The 17,795-nt window shown below is 30.2% G+C and overlaps 1 protein-coding gene across 1 annotated transcript in view; it reads right to left on the reverse strand.

Annotated features, from left to right (window-relative positions):
* LOC119605320 overlaps positions 1-17,795 on the reverse strand; it is a 49,550-nt gene that overhangs the window by 8,898 nt on the left and 22,857 nt on the right. The gene's annotated exons all lie outside the window — the stretch shown is intronic.

The raw sequence follows: 17,795 nt of genomic DNA on the forward strand, positions 1-17,795 counted from the left end.
ACAAAACGACATTAAGGCAACAAACAAGAGAAAGCAACAACAAATAAACAACCACACAATACACAAAAACACGTAAATTTAATAAAGTCGCGTAGGAATATTTTACAAAAACAAAATATAAGTAAAGCAACAACAACAATAATATATATGTAAGTATACATGTTGGTCCCTACAGAATCACGTACAAAAACTCAAAAAAAAAGGACAAAAAATTCATCCAAAAAGCAATTTCAATACACATACACAATTACACCATTCACGTTTAAACCAACACTTATACACCATTGTGATATTATTCAGTTTTGTTGCTCCTGTTGAACAATTGCCTTTATGGTAGCAACAACAAACTGAGAAAAAAACTTTTCAATTTCTTTCGGAAAAATATGTTTTTTTTCCAGCAATCTTTGTCGTTTTTCAATCTTTGGGGTTTTTAACTTTTTTTAGACTTTTATGAAATAATACTAAAAATGACTCTGGAATTTTTTGAACGACCAATTGTTGGTTTGTAAGTCTATTAGTTTATGGGTATATTCAATGCAAACAATTTTTTTTGAACTGCCATCTAAAGAAGAAAAGCAGATCTGCATATTGTTTTACTGTCAAAGGTTTCAGTAGTTATCTTTTCATGCTTTTATTTGTAAGATTTAAAAGAAGTAAATACATAGATAAAACTTTTCGATATTCTACAACAAATAAACTGTAGTTATACCATACTATTTTCTGTATTATACACATATGAATGATAATTTTTATTTTTATAAGAATTCCGCAAATTTACGCTTAACTTATGATATTCGGAAGTGGTCCATTTTATGAGCAAATATATACCGAAAGTGAATTTCTTTACATATAACACTTTCTCTTTCAACTTTGTTTTTATAAACTTGAAAATAATTTGCAAAATATTTATTAACTTTAAAATATTTTAAACATTTTTCGACATTTTCGATTGCTATAAAATAGTTATTTAAAAAATGCATGTTTCTAAATGAGTTCGAACCTTTTTATTTTTTTTTAATAAAATATATGAAATTTTAACAAAATTAGCATTTTTATTAGCTATTTACTATCAAAAACAAGTAAGAAAGTATAGTCGTGCATGGCCGACCATATGATACCCTACACCAGTTATGAATATTAAATGTGATTTATTTTTCATAATAAAGCATTTATCTTCAATATTCCCTTGTTCCGATACATTTAAGCAATTTATTGAGGAAAAACTAATTTTCTAAAAGAGGCTTTATATGGGGGCTAGGGGCAAATATGGACCAAGCCCGATAAAATTTTGTGAATATATTTATATTCGCATAATATTTTATTGTGCTGAATTTCATCGCGATATTTGTGTTTATAAGTTAATTTGGGACATTCAAGTAATTCTCTGAGGGGGACTTTGTATGGGAGCTAGGGTCAAATGGTGCCCGATCTTTATGAAATTTGGCAGGGTCATCAAGACTTCTTTCAAACTTAGTTGTGCCGTATTTTATCGATATATCTGTATATTTAACATAATTATGAGCTCAGAAGCCCTTTTCGGGGGGTTCTGTTCTATGGGGGCTAGGTGAAATAATGGAATAATGGATTTTAACCATTTTCAATAGGCTTCGTCCTTGGGTCAAATAAAACGTGCGTGCCAAATTTCATCCAATTATCTTGAAAATTGCGACCTGTACCTTGCGCACAAAGTTTACATGGACAGCCAGTCAGCCAGACGGACGGACATAGCTTAATCGACTCAGAAAACGATTCTAAGCTCCAAAGTCTACATATGGTCGCAAAAGAAGAACCTAGTCAACAGTACTAAAGTCAGTAGTTGATTTTCACGCACATGTTAAATGTCTATAGTAGAAAGCATTGTATGCCATATAATAAGTCACTAGTACTGGTAACTGTGTCAATAGTAAATCAATACAGTTTCACTAATGACATATCCCGCAGGGATGTTATTCTACAAATGGAGTTTACAGGGAAAAAATTACGTTTGAATTTGAAATCTGTATGAAAATTTAAGTAAATTTATTATGCTTACTCTGAACTATAAAAATATTTTAAGTCAAGGTATATTAAAAAAAAAAAAAACAATTATTTAACCCTTAATAGCCCAAGAGCTTAAATATTTCTTATTTTTATACCCTTCAACTTCATGAGAATGGTACATATTTATAAGTTTGTAATTCCGTTTATAATTATACCCTACACCACATTAGTGGGAAGGGTATATAGGTTTTGTGCTGATGTTTGTAACGCACAATAATATTGGTCCTATACCCACCTTAAAGTATACCAATCGGCTTAGAATCATTTTCTGAGTCGATTTAGCTATGTCCGTCTGTCCATGTAAACTTTGTAATCAAACTACATTTCGCAATTTTGAAAATAATTCAAGCCCTTATCGGGTGTTCAGTTGTATGGGGGCTAGGTGAAATAATGGACCGATGTTAACCATTTTCAAGTGGCTTTGTCTCCGGTACCATAGAAGATCATGTGCCAAATTTCATTGAATTATCTTCAAAACTGCGACCTGTAGTTTGATTACAAGGTTTACAAGCCCTTTTCGGGAGTTCAGTTGTATTGGGGCTAGGTGATATAATGGACCGATGTTAACCATTTTCAATTGGCTTCGTCTTCGGTACCATAGAAGATCGTGTGCCGAATTTCATTGAATTATCTTCAAAACTGCGACCTGAAGTTTGATTACAAGGTTTACAAGCCCTTTTCGGGGGTTCTGTTGTATGGGGGCTAGGTGAAATAATGGACCAATCTTAACCATTATCAATAAGCTTCGTCCCTGAGACAATAGAAGATCATGTACCAAATTTCATTGAATTGTGACCTGTAGTTTGATTACAAGGTTTACATGGACGGACGGAGGGACATAGCTAACAGACTCTTCAAAATTGCGACCTGTAGTTTGATTACAAGGTTTCCATGGACGGACAGACAGACAGACAGACAGATAGACAGACGGACAGATAGATAGACGGACAGATAGACAGACGGACAGATAGACAGACGGACGGACAGACGGGCGGAAGGACATAACTAAATCGACTCAGAAAGTGATTCTAAGCCGACTAGTATACTTTAAGGTGGGTATAGGACCAATATTATTGTGCGTTACAAACATCAGCACAAACCCAATATACCCTTCCTACTAAAGTAATGTAGGGTATAAAAACAGACGAACCTGTAGTAGGTCTTATTTAGAAATTAAATTAAATAGTCAAAATTCCCCAAAATAATGTTGAATGAAAAATATAAATCAAAATCAAATTCATTAAATTATCGATGCAGATTCGAGTGTGTTTGATTATAATTTGTTACTTGTTTAAACAAGAAATAATTGCTGTCTTAGTTATAATCATTGATGTCTATGATGTATTTTTAGGTTCAAATTTACCATCTATTTATTCTTTTAATTATAGCAAATACCTTTTCCTTTAATTAACTTAAACTTTATTATTTAATATTCTCACAACCATTTTATTACACTTGGAGAACAATATAACCAGAAATAACCTAAAAACAAATTCCAAACAAAAGTCTTTAAGCCTTAAGTTTTGACATTCGAAAAGAATGTTAAAAAAACAAGGTTATTTTTCTGCTATCATTCCCTCTTCCTATCTACATTACTAATTTGATTTCTCCTCCTAAGCCACCTCAATTCTTTGTTTTATAAAATGCCCTAATGACTTTAGTGATAATTGCCGCTAAGAAGCTTATAATACTGAAATGGCGATAAAAAAAGCATCACTTTCATTAGCTAAGATGGGGTAGTATTTTGATTTTGTTATTAAGTGTGTAACATATCGAAATACTACTAGTAGATAGACATTTATTCAGACTTCTGTTTAAAGACATAATAATCGGTTCTTCCTGTAATCCCTACAAAAAATATATCTATCATCAATAATTCCTATCAGAATATATAAAGCTATATGTAGTAATCAGAAAATTTACGAGCTATAAGATTCGTAACAACCGAATAATACGCTATTTCTTGTTTTCCATTGCTTTATCTTTTTGTTATTATGAGAAGAAAACAACGTTTGTTGGACTTTAAAAAAAAAACTCTTGAAGGGAAAAGAAAAACAAATAATTAATGATATAAAGAACTTTTTTTTAAAACAATGTAAATATTTAAATAATGATGAGAGAGTGTATTATTGGAAAATTGTTTGTAACGCTTACACTGTGACCTTCATTTATAAAACGAAATATGTCAATTCTAATTGATGTTTTTATAATTGCAATAAATTTGTTAATTATAGGTTTTTCTTCGATAACGAAAGTGGTTTAAGTATTAGGCTATAGTATTAACTATACCAAACTACATTTTTTTTCCTAAATTCGAAACAACAAAAAGTAAATGATAGCAATTTGAATTAAAATATTTAGAATTATTGTTTTTATTCGAAACCTTTTTTTCTATTCTTTGAAAATATTAATTATTTTTTTAAATCAGCCTCATAATAATAATTTAAAATTCTAATTTTAAGTAAATATTTTTATTTTATATTTCATTATGGTCTTAAATTTCTCTGCATGTTTTATATGTATATAATGTCCTTTGCAAAAAAAAAATAATAATAATAATAAATAAACAAAAAAACTTTATTCCCCTAAACATACAGCAACAATTATTTAAACATTTTTTTCATCTATTTCATCATATTTTACACATGGTTTGTCTTTCAATATTTTTCATAAATATTTAATAAGTTTTTAGTCGCAAGTAGCCGGATGGTTGGTTGCTTGTTGGCTCACTGGCTGACTGACTGCATAAATGAATGGACGAATGGGTAGCTAATATGCCAGCAACTACTTCATACATATTTATACCATGTAAGTCTGGATGACTGTTCTCTGGTTAAAGAAGTAAGTTGATTTTATACTTCACTTCGGTTGCAATTTGATAATATGTATATTAATAATTACTTTCTCTTTATACTAATGGATGAGATTTGAATGTCAATTGACTTCCTCTCTGCATTACAAATAATACAGTCATGTCAAACGATTTTTAGTGGGTTCAATAAGGATATGTGAACTACTGGGCACATACGAAACCATATAAACCAACACACATAAATATTTCACAGCTGGAGTATATTTTTCTTACTTACAATTGCTGTTTCTTATATATATTTTTTAGATTTAAATTTTTCCTATTTTATTTCTGCAGTGTTTATCTTTTGATGGGTTTTACTTTATTTTTCATTTATTTACTTTTGTTGTTTAAATAGAAAATTTTTTTAGATTTTCTTTAAGCATGGCTTTCTACTAATTTTTACAATAGACTCTTAGTACGTCTTTATATGCAGGATGGTAATGTTTTCCGTACATTTTATTTGTATTTAATTTTCGTATTATTTTATTAAATGAAATTTTTATTTTCTAGTAAAATTGAAATTTAGTTGAATAGTAGAAAATGATTTTAATTGTTCAAGGTTAAAATAAAGCACGCTTAAATCGGTGTTAGTTGTTTATGTTAGTACTAGAGTATTCAAAAACCGAAACCGGAATCTGACTAATTGTTTATGAAAAAGTTAATATTTTCGAATTATTTGTCTCAAAAACAGTGGCATGAAATTTTATATGGAATCAAGTATCTAATGATACGTACTGAACACGATAAAAATAAATAAAACTTTTAAGTCCCATTTCGAAAAGATTTCAAATTTATTTTTGTACATATTGTATTGAGATCGAGATTTTCAAATGCTGGTAGGGAACTGAGAGCCCCTTCAAAAAATATTTTTATTTTTCTAGTATTTAGTACATTTAGTAATCCACGGGAAACTATAGTGTACAACCCTGTATTTTAATATCATCTGTGTACGTGCATATGTCTGTCCGAAATTCTTGCAAACTTTAGATCACAAGTTTGAATATACTTAATTTTTGATTAAATAAGTAAAGTCGCCCGACCTTATGGAGGTCCATTCCTACCCAAAAATAATAATTTTTGTCTGATATTATCTTTATACTTGCATATTTATACAATTTATTACAAATTAACTCTCTTTAAGAGAGGGTTATGGACAGTGATATAGAAATAAAACAAGTAGGAAAGTATAGTCGGGCATGGCCGACCATATGATACCCTACACCACTGAGTATGCTAAAATTGTGGATTATTTTTAATAACAAAGCATTTAAGTTATTTACCTTAATTCCGAAATATGGGCCTATTCTTATAACTTTTGGTCCATAGGTTTACGTTTACATTAGAGTTATGTATGCTGGACTAATACTGGTGTTTATTAGTGAATTATTGACTTTCAAGTGATTTTCTGAAGGGGACTTTGTATGGGTCAAATAGAACTAAGTTTTCCAGATTTTTGTAGAGATACTACAATATTTAACATAATTATAAACTCAAAAGCCCTTTTCGGGGGGTAGGGTTGTATGGGGGCTAGGTGAAATAATGGACCGATTTCAACCATTTTCAATAGGCTTCGTCGTTCGGCCGAAAAAATTGCGAACTGTACCTTGCGCACAAGGTTTACATGGACAGCCAACCGGACAGTCAGACAGACGGACGGACATGGCTTAATCGACTCAGAAAGTAATTCTAAGTCGATCGGTATACTTTAAGGTGGGTGTAGGACCAATATTTTTGTGCGTGATAAACATCAGTACAAACGTATAATACCCTTCCCACTATGGTGGTGTAGGGTATAAATATGGAGATAGGGGTTTTATATGGGACTATTCTTACACGCTTTAGTAGAGGGATTTAGGTCTAAATTAAAGTTATTTATGCAGAATTTCACCGTGATATAAGTAAATTTTGACCTTCTAGTAATTTTCTGAGGGCTACTTTGTATGGGGGCTAGGGTCAAATTAATTCCGAGCATTACAAAAATTTACGGTATCATTTAGACTTATATAAAACTAAGTTTTGCCGATTTTTGGAGAGATTCCGGATCATTTAACATATTTATGAGCCCAAATACCAATTCAAGAGGTACGTTTGTATGGGGGCTTCATCCTCAGGTCAAACGAAGAGTATACACATACTCTTCATCTAATTATCTTGAAAAAAACCTGTAGTGTGCGCACAAGGTTGACGGACGGACATAGCTAAATCGACTTGGAAAGTGATTCTGCGCCGATTGGTATACTCTAAGGGAGATGTAGGAACAATATTTTTGGGTATTACAAACATCAGAACAATCGCATAATACCCTCCCCACTATAGTGGTGTAAGATATAAAAAGGAATTTATCGAGCTTAGGTTTTGAATTTGGACCTTATAGGCTCACCAAGGGTCCGCAAAGTAGGACACGAGTAAGTTAAATTTTTAAAACGATCCTATTTTTCTTTTTGTTTTCCTATCTCAAAAAAAAATACATATATATATGTAGAATCTCCTTATCAAGCACTACTAATTATCTGTAATAGCTTAGAAGATGGTCAGAAAACTGGAGTATTGTGTTTGGAGTAGGAGGTTTTTAGAGTGAGCGATAGTGAAATCAAAACCGAAACTTGATAACACTTCTACATTTTGCATGTGAAATTTAGATTAGAATCGAGAAACCCGTATAGAAGTTACGAAATTACAGCTTATCAATTATGGATCGATTCTCAAAAAATTATGTAGAAAGTAAGTAAACAATGTATTTGAATACTGAATTTCTGCGTAATTATAATATCTAAAGTCAATTAATTACTAATAGGTTTATAAGTCATTGATTTATGTTACATTTTATTAAGATTTGTGCATAATATCATATTGATATGTATTTAAGTGAAATATATAAAATATAATATAGTCTTAAAGCAAGTTTCATGTTGTCATGGTGGAATTGTCATCTGCAAAATGAAGTTAAGTTTTATTAGTTAGTTTGATGTCGTAATTTGGCATTAGATACGCAATAATTTGCTTGAGTGATTTTATTTTATTCTGAAAATTTTTCCTCAATAACAAATAAATATAAAATTTTGCTATTTAGCTTCTAAAACTAAAACATAAGTACTTCTTTAAATTTTACTGTAAATTTGTTCGATTTACAATAGCTTTACTTATATAGTATATATACATTTTTTTTCATAACAAATCGTACGTGCTTACATAAAAAATTACTCTCTATAAACTAGATGAAAATAATGTTAAAGCTTAAAGAAGTTTTGCAGCCAGTTTAAGTAAGCATTTATAGAAATGTCAACAATAGAAATTAAAAAGACAAAATTGCTGTATTACATACACCAGTTGCAGTATTCCAAAGGACATTGAGTACAAATGGTAGGGTTGAATGAATGAATTTTATAGCTATGTAGCTTAGAGTAGATAAATGAACTTAAATGCATAATTCAGTTTTAGTATTTGTCAGCACAATAAATGAATTAAAAAATGTGAAGGATATTTTTAACATTTTTAGCACATTTCGTTATCGGGGCAGACGTTGACAGTTGTAGTAAAAAAATATATATTTTTTATCATACAAAAAAATTTGTAGAAAATAAATTGCATAGAAAATTAAAAGCAGGTGAACATTTGAAATTATGCACACAAATTAGTAATGTAGTTTTATTTCGTAATTTTTATTTAATTTAAATTAGCTACCATATCAAAGCACCATAGATCACCTTATTCCTTTTTGTATATTTATGAGATCATGTTTTGTCGTGTACACTTTAGGAGCAATTTAAAATTTGTCAAATGAAATAGCATTTATGTCAACTGCATTACAAAACGAGAATGAAAATAGTATGTAACATGAACTACCGTATGATACCCTATATCAATGATTTTCCGAAAGTCAAGTAGGATGACTTTATACTTATGAAGTCTATGTACTGTACTTGGGGATCTTTCCAGAATATGCTGGACTATTAATTGTTTTTATGGAAAAATATTTTTATGGAAAAACATGTATGTGAAAAATACTTTGTCGCTGGCCTAAAGCAGTCATATATATTTATTTTGACCACAAAGTTACATGGAGGCACTGCAAGGATATCATTAAATCGAAATGGATTGGCAAACCCTGAGCGAAAAAGTAAGACCACTATATTGGTGTAGGGTTTAAACAAAAAAATATTTTTCTTTATAGATAAATACACACACATAAGTATGTAGTACATACATATATATTCCTTTTTTGATCAAGTGGTTGCATGTATCTAAATAAATACTGCAGTATTACGAACACCTACAAAACACGTACAATACTCAGATACAGATGAATACACATCAGTAGTATTAACGGGCTTTAGTTTATATCCTATACTCCGCAACATATAAATTTGTTGTTGCTGCGGGTTTTTTCTCAATTCATTCCAGTTTTATTTTTACAACTTTTTTTTTTATTTGCCATTTTTTATGAACAAATATGACATTACAGAAATAGAAATAGAATTGCAATTCATATTCCATGCTGAGCACATACTGTGGACTTTTAATAATGGTTCAACTGCATTTTAGCAAAAATGAAAGTATGAATGAATGAAAGAAAAAAAATGATAACGACTGGGGGAAACATCAGTAGTGGTTTAGAAAATAATAGAAGCATGTGTATATGCCCCATACAGAGTTGAAGAGATATAAATTGTTGCATTATAAAAATCTTAGTTGAACTTAGTCTATTGTTGCTAATTAGTATTCGATTCTAGCTAGCAACCCTGTATTGTCTTCACGACAAAGGCTTTATAAGCCTTATAACTAGTTAATGTAGAGTAGAGTTATAATTTTATAAAATTATTGAAAATTTTAAATCGTACTTATCTATATCACATCGAGTACATAAAAGTGTGTCGAAATAGTATATCACTTCTCCCGAGCGTTATTAAAGTTACCGCGGCAAATGATTTAAAGTTTCCGATATTTACTCTAAACAAAAATTAAATTTTTTTAATACAAAATATAAAAAAGAGTCATAAAAAATTTAGCACCTACACCTTTCCCGGATATATATGAACATTTAAATCAAAAACAATATCGTTCAAAATTACAACTCATAAGTAAGTAATACATAGAGGAAAAAACGAAATATACACGCCTGGTACCAAACTGACACCAAACTGTTTATAATTTTTCAATACTATCCCTTGTCAAAGTATATACATACATACAACACTATGTAATGTTGATAACATTGCAACAATTCGTTTCCGAAGTCTTAATTTTATAACGTGGTAAACTCACTATTGACAATCAATCCCTTTCTATAGTGAACTTACCACGTTTGTTAACATTTAGAAAACGAATGTGTATAAAATTTAGATTTCGACAACGAATTGTTGCAATGTTGACAACGTTGCGTTGTCAACATTACATAGTGTTGTCGTACGTATGTATATACTTTGACAACGGATGTTATTAAAAAATTAAAAACTCTTTGGCGTCAATTTGGTACCAGGCGTGTATATTTCTTTTTCCCTCTGTGTATAAACGGGCGAAAGGACATCGCTAAAACGACTCAGATTGAATCAATATTCAGCATAAATTCGACTTAAGTTCTCAATTGTGAGAAAAACATTGTTATGCTCATAAATCTCGTATCACTGCTAAATAGTTAAAAAAATCATTACAAATAAACTTCACAACTATTTCAATTAATTTAAAACATTTTCTGACGATAGACAGACTGAAACTAATTCTAATTTCTATAACTTAAGATCCAATAATCTCTATAATATATCAAAAAAAAAAAAAATAATTCTTTAATAACTAAACAATCAATTCCTTTAAATACTGCAAGTAAATTTTATTCAATACATTTGCCCATTACGAGTGTCTGTATGTATGTGTGTGTGTGTGTCTAAGAGCATGGCAGTGCACAAATGTTTATAAATAATTTTGTTCAATATTTCAAACGCCCGCATTTATTCTCTTCATTTGAAACCATTTTCATTATAACAACTGCAGCAGATAACAAGTTTACTGAACTGCATCGAATCGAGAAAAAATAATACACATACTCTCTCATCTATATATGTATAACGAAAAAAAAAAAAATAACAACAACACACATAATGGGAAAGAAAAAAACTTAAAGTTTCGAGTTTATCTATTACTACGTTCCAAATCTTGCATTCAGTACTTGGAGAACAGACTCATATAGAATGCATTCACTACAACAATTGCACTCACAAATATATGTACATATTTATGTATGTGTAGATATATAATGTTGATTTACTTAATGACTGTAGTAACTCAAAAAGTTTAAATGAAAAAATAAAAATGAACTTGATTGCTTTAAGTAATTTTACTATTACATATATGTTTAACTCAAATAATTATTATTAGATTGTAAAAAGAGGTTATTTATTTTCATTGAAAATAATAAATAGGCTTTTGAAAAAAGCTCTTAAACTATCCTACTGTCATGAACACGTGGAACACACATAGAAAAACCATAATTTTGAGTTGTGACATTCTTGAAGTAATTGCAACAATAGTATGTACTTTCTAAAACCACTTTCTAACCCAGTTACGCACGCACAAACAGAACTTATATACACACTCATTCATATTACATATAACTTTATTTAACTACCAGTAAGGATGAAGAATAGTTGTGTGTATTAATTCCATAGTGGTAGCATCACAACATATCGATACCTCCAAACTAAAACGTTCTAAATGTACTAAGAACGTTTTCAAAGTTATTCAATTTTTTAATTCTGTATTAGAATTTGATTCACATCCATAAGTTCAGAATTTACAATTGTACATTGCTCAAACTTGGAGAGCTTATTTTTACGTTTTGAAATGTTATTATACAATCTAAAAATATGGTTCAGATCTCCAAAACTGTACATAGTATAGACATACAAATGAAAATCCTAAATTTTGAAAACTTAAAACTCATAACTCACTTTTTCGACTTAGATTGTTTTAGTTTGGAGGCATCGATACACTTTCGACTACATATTCGTCTTCTCGTTCTTGTTCTCATAAATATACCAAGTGTGCGGTTAAGTACATTTCAAACGTGTACAATTTCATAAATGCGACTGAGTTTATATTATTTGAAGAATACAGTAAATGGAAAAAATGAATGAAAATAGCATGGTTAAATTTATTACAACATTTGTTAAATTTGTCATCTACTTTAGTTAATAACATTAATAAAAAGACACCAACTAGATGAAGAGAAAAAAATGTCAGCGTATGATTAATATTGTGTATTTTTCCAAGACCAGATATTAGAAAAAAAGAGAAAAACTATTCGTAAAATTGAATAACTATAAGGTTTTGTGTAGTAAACTAATAAACTATTATCAAAATCTAGTAAGAAATTATAGTTGATTATATCAGTTATATGATGATCATAAAATTTACTACATTTATTTAATTACGAAACTTGTGAGCTTTCTATGCGCCAAATGTAGACTAACCCTCATTAATTATATTGAAAAATCAATAAAGCTTCACCTTGTGTTCTAGTTTAATTACACGGTTATGGCCTATTTAATCTTAATATGACGTCACCCCTAAAAAAGCAAAATTTGTATACCCACCACCAAAAAGGGTTTGTAACACACCGAATTATTGGTCCAGGTCCCAAAAAAGTGTTCATCGAAGATTCTAAGACGATCCAGATATGTTCATCTGTCTTTCCAATTGGAAGCAGTTAGAGATCTGAAATTTTACACAAATGTATGATATACTTATTTGAAATTATGACTTCAGAATGTCTTTCGACGTTACCACCAGTGATGATCAGATATTCTTTCCTCTGAGACCCTAAAAAGTATATACATATATATTCCTCTGAGACCAAACAAAATATAATATTTGTCCTTATGAAATTCTGAGTCGATCTATCTGTGGAAACAGATATATAATAATGAAATTCAGCAAAATATGCACTATTTTCTGGCAAATCTGAAAAATCGGATCACATGGTGAAAACTTATTAAATAAAATTTTAAGCACGATTGAAAGATGTTAACACGTACCACTGGGGCCTCAAAGTTTTGAAAATCTCGATTTTTTTGGTAGTTTGGCGACTTTGCCGACCCATATCTATAGAACGGTTTGACATATTTACCCGTGTAATACATCAAATATGCAATAAAAAATATGTAAGTAGTACCAAAATTGAGATAATGAAGCCTATACACCCTTTTCGTATTTTAATAGATTTTCAATGAGGTCTACGTCTTGTTTTGCCGCTAAACACGCTCTGGGGATGTGGACGAGGAAAACAGCCTCTTGTCCTTGGGAAGTCAGCTTAAACTGGTCACAGAAGAGTTGTATTTTCAGACAGTAAATGGGTTTTGCCATCCACCGGGCATGGTGTACTGGACCTGGAGATCTGAAGATATATCAATGCCAATTGTGACAGCTCTTTGTAGTCGTCTCTTGGCTGGCATTACATTAGTTTTCTTTGCAGCTCTTCTTTGATATACTCTACTTCTTCTTTGGGCAGCAGTTCTAACACAAGACTTTTAAAACGTGGTGTCGACAAGCTCTTGACCTAACTTCTGCTCCAGGAGCAGGCATGGGGGTAATGATTACACAAAGTAATTCATTACACATTACAAGTAATTGTAATTGACCAATAACCAATTACAATTACTTGTAATTGAAATGGACATTTTTCCAATTACTATTGCTTGTAATGTGTAATTGACCAATAACTAATTACAATTACTTGTAATTGTAATTGAAGTTTTGACAATTACAATTACTTGTAATTGAAATTGAAATTTTCCAATTAAAATTGCTTGTAATTGTAATTAAGGTATTACCAATTACAAATTACATGTAATTATAAGGAACAAAATTCACAATTGCAAGTAATTGTAATTGGAAATTCTTCAATTACAATTACATAGCAAACATATTTAAATGAAATGAGATTACAAAGTAAAAGTATTTGTTCTTAATAAGCAATAATAATACAAATAACGCATTTTCGCTCTCAGGGGTACCTAGTCACGTTTTAGTGACATTAGATCTTTTCTCGGTTTCAGTACTAGTAGCCGATATATTGCGTAAAACATAAAATATTATAAACAGTATGGTCTTTAATTTGACGTATGACACGGGCAAATAGCTTTAGCAGTTACGGAGATATGGGTCGCCAAACTGCCAAAAAATCGAGATTTTCAAAACTTAGAGGCCCTACTGGCACGGGTTACATCTTCCAATTGTGCTCAAACTTTAGCAACCCTAAAATCTGTCAGAAAGAAACATTTTAGGAGGGTGTCCCCAAAAAATTCACACATTTTGTTTTTACCATATGGGCAATTCCATACGCTTGTATGTGACATTCGCACGCCTTCAGAGTGGTATAGATTTTGTAAAATTAGGACTACTTGGAAAACAGTTTTGTCATTCTGTTCCATTTAAAGAATACTATATTTGCAAAAGGAATCATCCCATTCGGAACCTTGTTTTCCAAAATATGGATTAAAATATGGCGATATCATATGTGACAAAAAACGGAAGTGTTTTTAAAGTACATGTAAATATTTACGAAAATCTGTTAATTATAATTAACAGAATTATGAGCTAAAAAGCAATATTTTCGGGTCCGTATGTATGGCGGCGAGGTGTAAAAATAGACCAATTTCAAAAATTTTCAACAGTCTTCGTCTTTGGTGCTACAAAAGATCATATACCAAAGTTATAAGGGGTTTACTTTTTCAATCGTGGTTTACCTTTTCATGGAATTGCCCATATGAGATACAATGTATACATATAAATGTATACATTCAACATATTTCACGAGCAAAAATTTTTTTAAACAATTATTTAATTATTGTACTTTGTTTGTAAACATTATTTTCAGTGATTTAAAGAAAACCAAATTAACATTTCGTTAAGGCAGATCTTAAATTTGATTTCACGCATTTTTTTGCTTAACTCAACATTTACCTTTTTAAAAGGTAAATGTTGACTTAGTCAACATTTTCAAAATTAATTTCATGCTTTAATAATTATAAGCACACTTTTCTGTTTAAACAGAATGTTTTACTTAACATGAATATGTTTAAATTATAAATAAAGCCAAAAAAAAAAAAAAAAAAACAAGTAAGAAATTATAGTCGGGCGAGGCCGACCATATAATACCCTACACCTGTTACAAAAATAAAATGTGATTTAGTTTTCATAATAAAGCATTTAAGTTGACTTGTGTCAGATACATATACTTAAGCCATTTATTGTTGAATAAAATTGTTGACATTTAAGTCAAATTTTGAAGGGGGAATTGTATATGGGCTATGGTCAAATGAGACCCTATAATTATAAAATTCATGCGAGTCATCAAGGCTAGTATAGAACTTGGTTTTGCAGCTTTTTGTCGAGATACGAGTATATTAAACATAATTATAAACTTAAAATCCCTATTCGTCGTTTTCAGTTGTATGGGGTCTAGGTGAAATAATGGACCGATGTTAACCATTTTCAATAAGCTTCGTCTCCGGTACCATAGAAGATCATGTGCCAAATTTCATTGAATTATCTTCAAAATTGCGACCTGTAGTTTGATTACAAGGTTTACAAGCCCTATTCGGGGGTTCAGTTGTATGGGGGCTAGATGAGAAAATGGACCGATGTTAACCATTTTCAATAGGCTTCGTCTCTGGGACAATAGAAGATCATGTGCCAAATTTCATTGAATTATCTTCAAAATTGAGACCTGTAGTTTGATTACAAGGTTTACAAGCCCTATTCGGGGGCTCAGTTGTATGGGGACTAGGTGAAATAATGGACCAATATTAACCATTTTCAATAGGCTTCGTCCCTGGGCCAATAGAAGATCATGTGCCAAATTTCATTGAATTATATTCAAAATTGCGACCTGTAGTTTGATTACAAGGTTTACATGGACGGACAGACGGACGGACGGACAGACGGACGGACATAGCTAAATCGACTCAAAAAATGATTCTAAGCCGATTGGTATACTTTAAGGTGGGTATAGGACCAATATTATTGTGCGTTACAAACATCAGCACAAATCCAATATACCCTCCCCACTAAAGTGGTGTAGGGTATAAAAACTGTTATAAATAATGATTTGTATGTATTATTTAAAGCAGTATAAGGAAAATACAAATAAATGTATAAACTTACTGGTATAAATCCCTGCCGTTCACATTGTATTTATACAATTTACATTAGTGATGCTTTATAAACTTGTTGCAAAACAATATAACATTTTCATGTGGCAAAAATAAAAGTAACGAAAACTTACATAAAAAAAGAAATAAGGAAACAGTTAACATGTTTAGCTTTTAAAATACTTAACAAATTTGTCAGATTTTTTATGTCGAATAAGGAAAACTACATGTAGACTAAAAAATTTACATACTAACATATACATATGTATATATGTATAAGTATACTACATATGTATGTAGATATTTCAATGGGAATATTATAAATTATTGTGAAACATGTACATTAGGGTTATGACTTTTTGCAATTTTTGCAAATACCACAGCGAGAGCTTGTAGGGCGTGAACAGATGTTACGGAATATGATATTATTTTTTCGCGATCGTGAAAAATGTTCCCGCACCAAAGGCGATGAAGTTTTGTATAAATTTTACTTTTTCTATATGAGAAAAATAAATATTTTTGCAAACATTTTTGCATTTGTATTACATTATCTTAAATCCTTGTTATGGAAATTTAAAAAAATCGCGATAATATTGCATGTTATAGAAAATAGTATACTTTTATATGAAAATTATTAAAATAATTTCTTTAGGTGCGGGAAGTTTTTTGACCGATATGACTTAAAAAATAGCCTTATATTATCAGGACAGTATTGGCTATAAGCCAAAAAAAAAAAAAAAATCACAACCCTAATGTACATACAGTGGGAAAAAAATTGCTCATTATCAAAACGATTAATACTAATTTAATTACAGTTCGTTGCAAAACCAAAACTTCAATAGCTTTTTAATGTTTGAATCTTAATGTAAACTTTGAAATAATTATTATTTTTTCAGAAAAATATGCATAATTCTTAAAATCACAATCATTAAAATTGTAATACTTATGAAACCATAATCACTGTACGCCTCCATTGTAAAAAAAAACATCTTAAACATTAACTCAACATGAATAACAAATTCTTAGGAGAAATAATACTAAGATGTATGTAAATATATATTTTTATAAAGTTGAAAAGAAATTTAAATTTCACAGTCAGTGCATTATAATAAGAATTTCATAACATTATACCAACAAACATTCAAACTCAAATATCCATTTAGCAAATGTCACAATAACAATCACAAACTGTAATTTCCTGCTGTAAAATGTGTATTTTAAATGCTACACATGTATATTAGGTTGACTCACGTTCTCAATCTAAACACTAGTAGAAAGAATTCTGAGTGATACTTTTAATATCACTTTTTTTTAATCCTTCTTACCAAATACTAATGCTTTAAAATATTTTTTATGAAATAATATAACAAAGACAATTTTTTAGCTCAAATGCATATTTGGTATCATGAAAATTTAACGTTTAATTATTTCAAATACCTCAGTTTTACGCAAAACTTAAAAAAAATCCGTAAAATTTTAAAAACTAAATTTGATTTCGATGTCACATCAAAAGACCTCTCAAAGACCTTTCATACGATATAATAATTTCAAAACATTCCTTTACGAGAAATAGGATATCGCACCAAATATTGACTACAGGACAAAAGTCTTAGAATAAACCATATATTCATTTCAGGTGCTAACATCGGAGCCATCCTATTCTACATTAGTATGTTTCTACATCCCCATCTTTTCAATACAAAATAACGATACAAAGTACTTGTATGAAGGTTGCGTTTAAATATAACCCTGCAGTT

The sequence above is a fragment of the Lucilia sericata genome, unplaced genomic scaffold (genome assembly GCF_015586225.1).
Source record: "Lucilia sericata isolate MDLA Ls3-8-SP2 unplaced genomic scaffold, ASM1558622v1 Contig000474F_arrow, whole genome shotgun sequence".
NCBI classification, from domain to species: domain Eukaryota; kingdom Metazoa; phylum Arthropoda; class Insecta; order Diptera; family Calliphoridae; genus Lucilia; species Lucilia sericata.